This window comes from Uloborus diversus, chromosome 7 (genome assembly GCF_026930045.1).
Source record: "Uloborus diversus isolate 005 chromosome 7, Udiv.v.3.1, whole genome shotgun sequence".
NCBI classification, from domain to species: domain Eukaryota; kingdom Metazoa; phylum Arthropoda; class Arachnida; order Araneae; family Uloboridae; genus Uloborus; species Uloborus diversus.
Window position 1 is genome coordinate 12,219,464 of NC_072737.1, and position 13,960 is coordinate 12,233,423.

Genomic DNA, 13,960 nt, shown 5'->3' on the forward strand with positions numbered 1-13,960 from the left:
CATTACCGGTAATTGCACTCAATCTCAAGAAATCCCCCCCCCCCCTTTCACTCCTAGAAACCTGTCCCGTATTTCCATCTCTGAAATCTGGCAACCCTAATTGTAGGTGCTAGGGGGCCCCTAAAGGTGGAACAATTGCAAAATGGAATAGGCGGCAAGGTTATTTTGGCTCATTCCTTTTATGTAGAAAAACTAAAAATACACTCACAAATGCGTAAAAAATACGTTGTTTCCTGAATTTCGAGAGGAGGGGATTAAACTCCTTCCTTATAGTCCAGATTCAGCACTGTCCCCCCCCCCCCCCGTTTTGGTAAAGGGAACATGGTGGTATAAGATCCCTATTAGAGGCTCTGTGTACAAACATAGCAAGGACCGATCTAAAGGGAGAGGGCCCTCCCAAAACCTTGGGATTGTAGGAATTTTCAAGAAGAAAAAAAAAGAAAAGAATAATTTGAGAAAAAAAAAGAAATTTAACACATGAGGCAATGTGAGGCAAAAGGGATGTATAAGTCGACGTTTCAAAGTTTTGAGTAAAATGCCAATATAACCCCTCTTTCGCTTGTCTAAAATCGGGCTAAATGGCCTCTTTTTTGGGGCTTTAATTACAAGTGATTTCACATAAGAACCTCCTCCAACCTCCGGTCAATATCGTGAACATGGCTTTAAAATTGGGTTTTTGGAGGCGCCCGAATCTTCCATCCCTTTAACACGCCCAAAATAGCTAGGAATTGGGATTTTAGAGCCTCAAAGGCAAAATACAGTGTGTCAATAAATGATGGACCCAATTTTAAAAAATCATATTTTCAAAAGTTCTCGACGGAATAAAATAATTAATGCGTAACATTAAGGAGAAAAGTACCAAGTTTTTACTGTAAAAGGTGACAATTATTTCGATATGCTGGAAATTTGGTTGTTTCCGCAACTGCTTGAGGACAGTCCCGATCTTATCTTCCAACAAGATGGAGCATCTCCTCATTGGTCTTTGTTGTTTCGTAGTTACTTAAACAATGTGCTTCCACACAGATGGATAAGTCGTGCGGGTGACGGTGATTTAACGTTATTCACTTGGCCACCAAGATCTCCAGACTTAACCCCATGCGATTTCGTTCTATGGGGTTACGTGAAAGACCGTGTTTTTGTACAGCCAATGCCGAAAACGCTCCCAGAATTGAAACTCATTTCTAATCTAAAGATTTATAAATTTACTCTGTTTTTTATTTTTATATTAAAACTTTGCAAAAAAAAAAAAAAAAAAAAAACTTGAAGATGGGGTAGAGGCAGTGGTTTATCGGAAAAATCGAAGATTCAGCGCTGTTTGAGAAACATCCTAAGCAATTGTTCAAAAATTTCGTATGGTCCTTCCATCGGCCGTCACTGAACATAGCAGTACTGCTGTTATTACATTATACTTTTAAATTCCCTAATTATATCTACGAAACATCAGTTCCTTTAGAGCAAATATTTTTAAGTTGTAAATATTACTTTCAATTTTTGTAACAAGTTACAAATGTTAGCATATACTATCAAACGCGCTATATTTAAAATTTCCTTTAAACTCGTGTATTTTTACATTATTTTCATGAACGGAATAACTGTTAAATATTTAAAGTTATAAATAATGTTGCTGCATTCTTCAGGTCCTTAATTTTTTTAATAGGTCCTTTAAAAGTCCTTATTTTTGTTTATCCAAGCGAGTATACGAATTCTTGCGACAATCGACCTCACTCCTTGTGGCATGCAAGCATCTGTCAGTCTGTTGTCCACTATGGAAGTAATATCGACTAATTGCAAAATTGTTTTTTGCAGAATCCATACACTATGGGAAACAAACTGAAGCGCTTTTTGCACTTAACGCCTCAATTTTGAAAGCCTAAATCAAGTGCTGCTGTATTGTATAATTTAGTAAATACAGTGTAGAACCTCCATTGAGGGACACCTCTATTAAAGGGACATTTTTTCTGGTCCCAGTCCCTTTGAATACGGACTTTCATGTATTTACCTCTAATTAAGGAACACTCTGTTTAAGAGACAGTCACAAAGTAAAAAATAATGTATAAGCGCTTAAGAAATAGTGAATTTACTGAAATTCAAGATTCACGTTTCCTGTAAAAATTAATGGAGGTAAGTTTGACAAAAACATTCTTGAAGGAAACAAGTAATGTATAGTAAAAAAAACTTGCTGAAATTAACATGCATGATTTGCCCTCTCAACAATTTATCACATTAATTGTAATTCACATAGTATTACAATGTAAATAACATAAAGTAAAGCAAATACGTGTAATGAATTACTTCAAAATTATTTCTGTATGCTACAAAACTTTGCCATTACAAAATTTTTGATTAAATTTTAATTAATAAAATAATATAAACTTAGATAGTTGAATAATTATGATATTATACTACTAATTACACGGCATGCATCAATTCATCTGCCTCCGAGTCCCCTTAAGTGTCCTTCATTGCTTGCGTTCGACGAACCTCATCGGTCGACCGGTGAGTAACCGATTACTAACCGCAGCGTTTTTGAGAGCTACCGGTTCAAGTAACCGGTGATCAACCAAAAGCGTTCGATGAAGCCTTGGTTCTTGAACAACCGGTTAGTAACCACAGTCGTCATTGCTGTCACATGATTAAGCAACCGGGAGCTACCGGTCGTGCTCGTCGAACATAAGCATTGAAAGGTTCTACTGTACATTTTAATGATAAACGAAGAGGAGAGACTAATAGCCCAGAGCTTTGCTCATTTGATATGTAGATCCGCTGAAAGTAATATAACTTTGTTTATAGCGTTGCGTTGTTTACGTTGAAAAATTTTAAAAGAATCTTTGGTGCTTCAAAATGTGATAATTTCTGCCATTAAAGAGTTCTGAATGAAAATTTCATTTTTTCTGTTAAATGATTGGGGCTGAAAAATGTTTGTTTAAATGCTGCCGAAGAATAACATTTTTTATTGCTTAACAAAAGCCGTTTGAAGAGGATTGGTGACTGAACTTTCAAGTGACTCTAAATCCTATCAAAACAAGTAAGTTTTAATCTGAGCCGAATTTAGCGCCATGCCACCTCTAGGCAGATTTGAAATCTGCCGCCCCCTCTCTCCCCGCCTAAAATTAGAGGCAACTTACCCTGTCTTTTAATTATTAACTAAAGTCTCTTAAATTGTGTTTGCGAAATTTTAGAAGTCAAGCTTATAAAAAATTATGAGGTCTCATTGCTAGTCTATGGTAAATTGTTAAAAAATTCATAATACTATTTTAAATAATACTTAAAATGTGTATATTTATCTATTATTTAAAATAAATAAATTGTCAATTTTATTTTCTCATAGCCCTGCAGTTTTATGACATTTGTTTTCTTTCATTCTTCGAAGTCATTTCTTTTTATGATAACAGGGAGGAGTTATTGTAAAAAGGTGTGCAGAAAAACATGAATTAGACCTTTTAGACCAGTATGCAATGTTTAATTTCAGAAAAAAAGGTGCTGAAGCCAAAAGACAGCACTTTTTCTTTCAGAATAAATCAACCAATCATTGCCAGTTGTTTCGCTATTCATCACCTTTTGCCTCAAAACACATTTTGATAGACTGATGAAAAAGTAAATTACATTCTGAATAAATTCTCTCACTTCTTTGGAAATTACTAGAGTAATTTTGATCAAAACCGTGTTTGGAAATCAAAGCTTTAGTTTTGTTTTAACAACTTTAAAGTTGGATATTTGTTCATCTCTGAACTTCAATGTTTACTGCATTAACAATTTTGTCATAGCTCTCCTTTGATTTTTTTTTTTTAAAACCTGACTTCAATTTAAATTTTTTCTGACTAATCTAACTAATCTAAACTTTTTTATATTAATTTTTTAATGGAACCTTGTAAAGTTGACCAATGTGCAACACCCTTGGAGCAGGGGCGGATGCAGAAAAATCTTTTGGAGGGGGCACAGGAAATTGAACCCCCCCCCCCCCACCGCCACCTTCGATGTTTCATAACAAAGTTTTAATGACTTTATTTTTAAATGTGTGCGTTTTTTAATTTATTTAACTTTTTTTTTTTCTTAGGATTCCTTCAGGTCAATGAATCTACCTTTAAGTACGTGAATATTATGCGCAAATATACTTTGAATGTGGATGGAAAACATCTTTGTCGTTTCAAGCCATTTAAATACTAAACCCAATACAAGGTCACCGAGATGCTAGACAATGAGCGGCTTTACTTAGGAACATTGTCATAATGATTATAACATGAGGTCAAGGTTATTAAATAAACCCATACCTCACTTGATTTTTTTTTAAACTAATTTATAAAGAAAATCATAACTTCCTAACATATAAGTTTTAGTGAAGAATTCAGAAACTATTTCTGTGTGAATTTCAAATCTGTTGCTGATTTGTTCTTAAAGCCATGATACAGTTGAGATAACATATTGATACTACTTGCCATTTCCATTAAAAATAATGGTTTTTCCAAGAAACTACCATATGATTTCTTTCATTTTGCATCTTTTATAACCTGAAAAAGAAATCTAATATTTTGCAAATAGGTTCTTGGATCAAAATGACTCTTTTAGGTGGACCTACACATTAAAAAAAAAAGTTAGTTATTTATTCCTACAAAGAAAAATTAGTGAACGAATCACGACAATACAGTCCCTTAAATTCGAAACCAGCGAGTTAAATGTATTCTGCAACTCTGGGCCTCTGACTCCAGGAATACTTCTTTAGCAAACAAATATGCTTTCATCCTAAATATGCTGTGTGTGTTTTGTGTTCTTTTTATTAACTATGTAAAAAAAAGTACAAAATAAAGGTCAATTAAAAAGCATTAAATAAAATAGTGAAATAAATTCATACTTAAGGGGGGGCATGCCCTCCCCCCCAAATTCGCTACTGCCATGGGGCACGTTGGACCACATAACTCAACCAACATTTGTTATAATTTTAGTGATAAATACAGTCGGATCCGGCTACAACGCGAGTTTTTCATGAGTAATGAATTTTTTATTGTGTAATATTTTGGAAATGAGTGGTGAAGCATTAGAATGGGCTTCATTGAAACTAAATATTGGTTTCGTGAATGGAAACCAATCTGAGATTTCAGCCCTTTAGCATCATTGAAAGTAGGAGTTCACACACTGTATTAGTCAAACAACGCTTTCCTTTAGTTAGGGATGCCCATTACCCCCACAAGTTTAATAGTGCAAATCCACCCCCCCCCCCTTTCCAAAAAAAATCTCAACCCTCTTTCCTTTTTTAATTTTTTAGCTCTCCTTTTTTTTTAAATTTATTGATTATTATTATTTTATTAGAAAAGTTCTGTACTATGCCAATGACATACCTACACACGCAGACACACAAACTAAATACATAAATGAAATAAAATGTAAATAGAAAAAATAAATAATTTAAATTAAAAATACAGCAAATAAATTTACATAAATAAGTTTTAAAATTTAAAAAATCCTCCTAAAAATTTAGATGGCGCACTTTGTGCCGTAATCCCCCCCCCCTCTTTGTAGGCACCCCTGTTTATGCAAATGACTGCTTCGATTCTTAACTTTTTTTTTTCATTCTACATTGAATGTTGATGAAATAGAAAGGCTCCTAAAACGCCCTTTTTCATCTAAAGTTGGCCAAAGTAGAAAAAAAGACCGAGTTTCTGACCATTAGAGAAAAGGTCAAGATTTTTGATCTGCTTCAACAATTAAAAAGTTCTTCTAAGGTAGCACGATTATTGGATATGAGTGAATCTTCGATACGTACAATTTAAAGTCATGAAAAGGAAATCCGTAAGAGTTCAGAACTTAATACTGAATACTTTTTAATACTGAAGCTTGCAGAGTAGTGTCTGAGAAAAATAAAAACATCGTGAAAATGGAAGCTGTTCTTTCATTGTGGCTTTAAGAGGCTAGAAAGAGGGGTGTTCCCACACTGCATATACCATCATCTTCATCATTTAAAAAATTATAATTAAGTTTACGATACCTACTGTTCAGTGCTATTATAATGCAGACATGTACTTAATGTAAGTACCGTATTGTTTTAATTCATGCCTCTCATTGGTCATTGATTTTGTGCATCATAACAGTAGTTTATGCTAAACAATAATGCTTTTTCTAAAATACGATAAGAAGTCGGTTCATTATAAAAGATACTGTAATGTATAGTTAAGGAATGGTTTGAAACAATTTAAGGGATGTTAACAAATGTCTGAAATAATTGGATATGCTTATAAAAAATTTCTAAAGATACGTTATTCCACAACGCTAAATTTCAACTTGCGCGAAGGGTCTTGAACACATCCCTCGCGTAAGTCGGGATCCGACTGTACTATCAAACGTTGTAATTCCCTCATTCTCTTTTGTGTGTAGAGTAAAAATTATAAAGTTTAAGGATCAATATAACATATTAAATTGATTTTAATTGATAAATAATCTTTAATTAAAAACAGCAATAAGCATTCACCTTTAGTACGCAATTATTTTTTTTTAATTAAAAAAAGAATCAATTATTATTGTTTGCGCTCACTCATATTAGTTTTCTTCAACTCCCCATCGTTTTGTGCAATTTCATCTGTTTTCGAAATTCCAACAGAGTCGAAAGTTTTTACTCTCGTAAACTGCCCACTTTTGAACCACTTTTGTGGATCACATTATAAAAGTTTGGTTTGTTTTCTAAAAACGCTTTTTGTAAGGTTTTTTTGAAATCGCCCATTCTTGTACAGTAGATCTTCGAATTTCAGGAAATTCGGAAAATCCCGTGATGGTCTAAAATTAGACTTGAAACAAAGGAAAAATCACTAACTACAATTCAAAAGCTAAGTTAGTTTTTCAATAACAGCTACTTTTTAGCAATTCTTTGAATATAATGTCTGTGCAGACTGCAGAGTTATCCTCGACTAATTTATTACCATGCTTGAAAAATATTTAAATTTTAAGAGATGACTGAAATTAAATGCTGTTCAATCATTAAAGAAAGAAAAGAAAAGATATCGCTAGGGGGAGGTGAGGCATGTTGGTCCGATTTTTTTTTCCTTAATCATTTTTTTTATCTTACCAAAAAATTTAATGGACAGTTCGATTTTCTGCAATAAGTTTCATTTGCTACAGATTTTTTTTTGGAAATGTTGAGTTGATAAACTTTTTTTGTATTAAGTTTTTAATGGAACCTCGTAAAGTGAATCAACGTGCCTCATGGGTGGGGCACGTTGGACTGCGTAACTCAACCAACATTTTTGTAATTTTAGTGATAAACACTATGAAACCTGTTGCAATTACCTTATTCTCTTTTGTCTGTAGAGTGAAAAATATAAAGTTTAAGGATCAATATAACATATTAAATTGTTTTTAAATACTAAATCATCTTTAACTAAAAACAGCAATAAGCTTTCACCATTAGTTCACAATAATTTTTTTCGAATCAACAAAAAATCAATCTTTGAATATTTATGAGGCAATTAATGCAGATTAAAGTATACTAAAGATATGTTAAATAATATCTGGGACTTTTAATATCTAGCACTTTTATATAAGTGCTACTTCCATAGCTTTGGAAGTATTATTAGCAGAATTATTCGCTAATAATTACATTACTTAAGATAAATCCAATTGAAACTATTTATTAAAATGTCAATTAATTAAATAATTGAAATTGATAAGTCATTTGTTAAAATTAGTTAGCAAAAATTTTATATTTCATTGTAAATTAAATATTGTCAGTTTATAAAATTAACATTAAACTAAAAGTTATCCCGCACAAAGTTTCCAAACATGAATAGAAAAAATACCATCACATAATCGTTCCCTCGAACATCATGTCTGATGTTTTTGAAATGAGTGATATAATTCCTATTAATAAAAAGTTTACAATAAAAGAAAATCGGAAAACGGAAACTGTTCTTGGGATTACTTGGAAAATGCAGGTGATGATTTAATAAAATGTTAAATGAATAACTAATTAGAAAAATTGCATTGATTTAAGAAAAAAAAAAAAACTTTGTAGCAAATTTGTGTTACATAAAAAAAAAGCTTACAAATTTATTAATCTGTAATTTATCTCTAAAGCTTTGCTGGTTACTTTGCATTAATTGGATTGGACATCTTCCAATCACATGTAAAATTTATGGAAACACTATTTAGTTTTTCAAAAAAAAAAAAAAAAACACGCACACACACACACATGGTTTAAAAAAAAAAAAAAAAAATTCTTGGTTCAAACCAAACAACCGTTATAGTCCAGTCATTTGGTCGAAAAAAAGGGGGTTACCTGGAAAGTTTTCCGGGAGTTTTGAAAATTGGTAATTTTATAGATTTTGATGTGCTCTTTTCGAATTTCCACTTTGCCACCTCGTATCTTTGCCGCTCGCGCCGCCATATTGAAAAAATGGCGTCTAAAAGAGGTATTTTGAGGATATCTCGGTTCTGACTTATTTTACGATAAAAGCATAATTTACAAAATTAAACTAGAGAAAATTTCCTACAATTTATGTCCCAACAATTTTTTCGTAAAATAAATAGCTTCGGCGTACGAGCGCCACAAATTATTATTTAACACGCGTTATCGCAGAATAAGTCGTTCCACACTACTTTGAGGTTTAGTTATCATAACACATTGAGGAAACGCAGAGTTTAATTAATAAGCATATAGTACAAACACAAATTCAATCGATTTACAAGATAATTTACTAACTGCATAAAAACTCACAATCCACAAATTAAAATTCTTTTTGTAGTAGAAATGAGCGAGAGGAAAAAGGCAATACGGAAACCAAATTCCATTTCAGTTATTTCTTCCTATCTGCGCTAACCGAAATAGACTCTTCCAACCAGGCGCCACGTGGATTCCCCCCTCTCTCCCTTTCCGAAAATTCTACCGGTAGAACTCAATAAACTATTTTAGTCTGCGTCATCAGTATACTTGTTACGAAAAAATTATTGAAAAAATGGCGTCTAAAAGCGGTATTTTGACGATATCTCCTTTCTGACTTATTTTACGACAAAAAAATCACATACAAAATTAATTTATGCATTATATATATTAATTTACATACAAAATTAAACAAGAAAAATTTCCTACAATTCATATCATAAAGTTTTTTTTTTTTCGCAAAATAAATAATTTATGCGTACGAGCGCCTAAAAGTGTTATTTAACAGCATTTTCGCGTGGATATTTTTGATCGACCAAGAGTTACTGGTTCACCGTCTTTAGTATCGATTGAGACGTCATGCAATTTCTTCCACATCATCTGCGATGGGATCATCAAATTCATCATGAGCTTCTTCGTTTTCTATTCCATCATTCGTTTGCTCGAAAACAGTCTCCGTTTCTTCCTCTTCATCGCTATCATGTGATAAAATTTGCGAATTCTCACAATTACCACCTGTACAATTAGTACACATAACGGAGCATTTTAACCCGGCTTTTCTGCATCCACAGGCTTTTTGACATCCTTTTTTGCATTTGCAAAAAATAAGTCTTTGTAACGATTGCGGAGCTGGAGGGTCAAGCGTCATAACAATAATTAACCTATTCTTATTTCTATTCCGCCCCCACTGCTCTGGGTTTTTCTAATTCCCACACCACTGCTGAATCTGGTGATAGGATCGAAAAGAATGTTGTCTTGCTGCTGCTTCTGTTGGAGGTGTGACGAAATATTAAATTTACTTTTATATGCGGATTTTACAAAGTATTCAGATTTATAGGCGTTTAAAGTCATGTTTTTCTTGCTTTTTTTACTTTTCTCTTCACTGAAACCGTATAAGTCAAGAAGGAAGTCTTCTCCAGCTTTAGCAATGATCTCTGGATCAGCATTTGGATTTTTAAACGCTTTAATAGACTCACTTAAATTTGGATTTTTTCGTAGTACGTTAATAAATTTCGTTTTTCCTTGATTGAAAGGGGAACATGTTGTATCACAGCCACTAAAGGCATGCAAGAATAAAATATGATCTGCGGCTGTCTTATCTATGATACTGTCAGTTGTATATATTTGTTGCGAAATTTTTCCTTTTCCTGGTTTGAGCATACATATGTTTGATCGCTTAGATAGAGCTGTCAAAAGAATAAGAAGATCTATATCTTCGCCTACAACAATTACGGAATCGAATGCTGAAGAAACACTTATCGCAGTATTGATTATTAAAGTGTCTGCATCTTCTGTGGCTTGTTTGACCACAATATTGAAAAAAAACTTTATGATATAAATTGTAGGAAATTTTTCTTGTTTAATTTTGTATGTAAATTAATATATATATAATGCATAAATTAATTTTGTATATGATTTTTTTGTCGTAAAATAAGTCAGAAAGGAGATATCGTCAAAATACCGCTTTTAGACGCCATTTTTTCAATAATTTTTTCGTAACAAGTATACTGATGACGCAGACTAAAATAGTTTATTGAGTTCTACCGGTAGAAATTTCGGAAAGGGAGAGAGGGGGGAATCCACGTGGCGCCTGGTTGGGAGAGTCTATTTCGGTGTTTTAGTGCAGATAGGAAGAAATAACTGAAATGGAATTTGGTTTCCGTATTGCCTTTTTCCTCTCGCTCATTTCTACTACAAAAAGAATTTTAATTTGTGGATTGTGAGTTTTTATGCAGTTAGTAAATTAACTTGTAAATCGATTGAATTTGTGTTTGTACTATATGCTTATTAATTAAACTCTGCGTTTCCTCGATGTGTTATGATAACTAAACCTCAAAGTAGTGTGGAACGACTTATTCTGCGATAACGCTTGTTAAATAATACTTTGCGGCGCTCGTACGCCGAAGCTATTTATTTTACGAAAAATTTGTTGTGACATAAATTGTAGGAAATTTTCTCTAGTTTAATATTGTAAAATATGTTTTTATCGTAAAATAAGTCAGAACGGAGATATCATCCAAATACCGCTTTTAGACGCCATTTTTTCAATATGTTGGCGCGAGCGGCAAAGATACGAGGTGGCAAAGTGGAAATTTGAAAAGAGCACATCAAAATCTATAAAATTACCAATTTTCAAAACTCCCGGAAAACTTTCCAGGTAAAACTACCAGATGACTGGACTATTATACGAAATGGCAGAGAATGTATTTATTACAGGAACCCCGAGTGTCTTCAGAGAACTTTCCATAACGAACGTTACAAGTTGCATCGCTTGAGAAATAATTGCTTTTGTTTAAATAAAAGAGGTGATATTATAATTATGGAAAATCTTTAAATGGGGCCCATATTTACACCAACTACAACTAAGAAAGATGGCCACTATCATATGCAACATAGAAGCATGCATTACTAAAGTGTGCTTCAGAAAGTAGCTTAAGGTCTCCGCTTTCCGGATATCACTGTGAAATTGTTTTTAATTAAACATAAGAACATGAAAACAAAACGGTATCACACACCTAAAGGTTTAAAGTACGGAACAGCACCAATTTGCTCCATAACTCAAGCTGCAACTACACTTCTTGAAAGAATGTTTCCAACTGCTCTCTGCTATATTATGTATTAGCAAATGCAGGGGTGCCAACCCCTCCTACAAGCAAGGGTGCACCCCCCTAAATATCGCGAGGACCCCCCCATAACCAAGAGCCCCCCGCCAAAAATGAGAAAAATACCCCTTAACCCCACTTCTAAAAATTTCAATGGCGCAATCTGCGCCATGACCCCTCCTAGGTGGGCACCCCTGGCAAATGACACCAGCTACAGTCCTCGTCGCTAGTTTTTAGTATGGCCTGTAGTCACCTGAGGGAGGGTGCTCTTATGTGCACCTGTGCCCATTTTTACACCTTTTTCTCTACACATTGTTTTAGTGTTTATTTAGAAAAATTGGAGTAAAGTCTGGAAAACGTGTTATTTTAGTCTTTATTCATTTATTTAAAAAAAAAATTTCTACGGTTGTTGAAATAAAATTTTCAAAAAATTTGCCTCGCGTCATGTTTTGAGTAGTCCCTCTTACATACCATGCAGCAACAATGTGTCAATTTAGCGAAATGTCACTGCATTATGATGCCATTATTGCAATTTTTTAAAAATAAAAATGGGAGGCTATTTTAGAAATGATTTTCTGCTTCTGACAACAGTTTTGGAGACTTTGTTTTTCATATTTCAGGCTAAGTTTCTCTCACTTTAGAGAAACAAGGCCGTGTTGAGACTTTTTGAGTTGAGGGACGAGGCAAAAGTTTTTAATGTTTCACAACGACGTGCCAAATGCCAGTTCATTACAAAACTTGATTGACCGAGAAAACTAACAAACATGACTCAAATGTTTGGGAATCTAAACGAATTCAATCGAAGAATGTGAGGTCAGATTTGACCTCACTTTTCGTCCGTCGATCGGCACACTAATCTTTCTAGGCACTGGTTTACGTTCCGCTGGCAAGAGTATACCTGCTCTGCGCCGATTGTGATCTTTACGCATGCGCTTTGAGTTCTACTGAAAGCATAGTACAAGGTTCCTCCAACAATTTGAGTTTTTAAAACAATGATACTACACACTTCAGAATTCGTGTAACGTTACGCCCATTAATACTGGTACACTTAACGAATCGATCAAACGACTTCTTTTAGACATAGCTTGAATCTACTGACTATTTTCGACGAAACTGGCCGCAACAGTTGAAAATCAATAACGTTTACGCACAAAATCACGAAAGCTTGAGTTTTGCATATTTGTCTCTCACTTATGCCTGTTCTTTTCTGTAAGAGGAAAGATTTTGCCATAATTTTCGACAAGTTCATTATTATCGTTCGTATAATTTTTTTTTTTAAATTTAAATTGCTTATTTGAAAACATTTTGTACTTGATTTTTGGAGGCCAGACTGCTTAAAATTGATGTTTTTGGAATGTACACTTATTCATTTTATTCCTTTCCAGCTTTAATCTGGATTGGATGAAACTTGTACCTTAACAAGCATGAGATCCGGTGTTTAGCTCTGTTTTTATACACAATGGAAGTAAATGTTTGGAGAAGCGCAATTCAAATGAAATTTTCCATACCTTCAAGTTTAAACCTTAGAACAGTAAAGAGACACGCATCCGTGGATTAAACCAATCACCACCCACAGAAATATATAGGCCCTCTGCATTTTAACGTTGCTAGTGATTCTGTCAAGCATTATGCTGGATATTCTTGCTTAGAGATAGATTCCTGCATTTGAGCTTCATTGAAGGAAAGTTGTTTGGAATATGAAATAAGTACTTACAAGCAATATACCTCCCTGACTTAGGGGTGGTAACTTACTGCGAAGTAATTGCAAGGTTTAACCAACCCACCAGATAGAAAAACCATCAAACTACCTTTCGTGAGTACTCTTTTATTGAACAATAGATTATTTGGTGGCTCGTGTCTTTAAATTTTTTCCTCTTTATTATAGACAGAAATAAGGGTGAATGTATGGTGCTGCCGTTTTGTCTTTAAGTGAAATTGTGTTTTGAACTCCTTCCAGCAATAGCAAGTTCGTGTGGTTATCAGAAATATTAACATTTTACGAACTCTCTGACACTGAATATCTCATTTGGTCTTTGAAGAACACAACTGAGCTTTCATGAAAACCACGAAATTATAACATGTAATTGTCTTTACTTATGTTTACTTTAAAATATATATATAGATAGTGTGCAGCATTAGTTTATAAAAACTTTTTTCGAGTTTAGGGAAAAGTAAATTTCAATAGTAATGAAGCGACATATTGAGGAATAAGAAATTTCACTGCTCTCTTCTTACCCAAAAAACCACTTTGGTAGCATATCAAAGTCATTCTTTGTTATTTTTTTAATATTGATTAATTTATTCAAAATTGACAGCAAAGCCTTTTAAAAAGATGAAAAAAATAAATGATGTAATGATATGTGTGTACAAAAAAAGTAGAAAAAATCCATATTACTTATGAAATCATGGTAAAAAAAATACGTTTGTTAATTTTGTGACAGGATCTGCATCGCAGTTTTACTATTGAAGCAAAGGTTGGTGACTAGCATACACATAAACT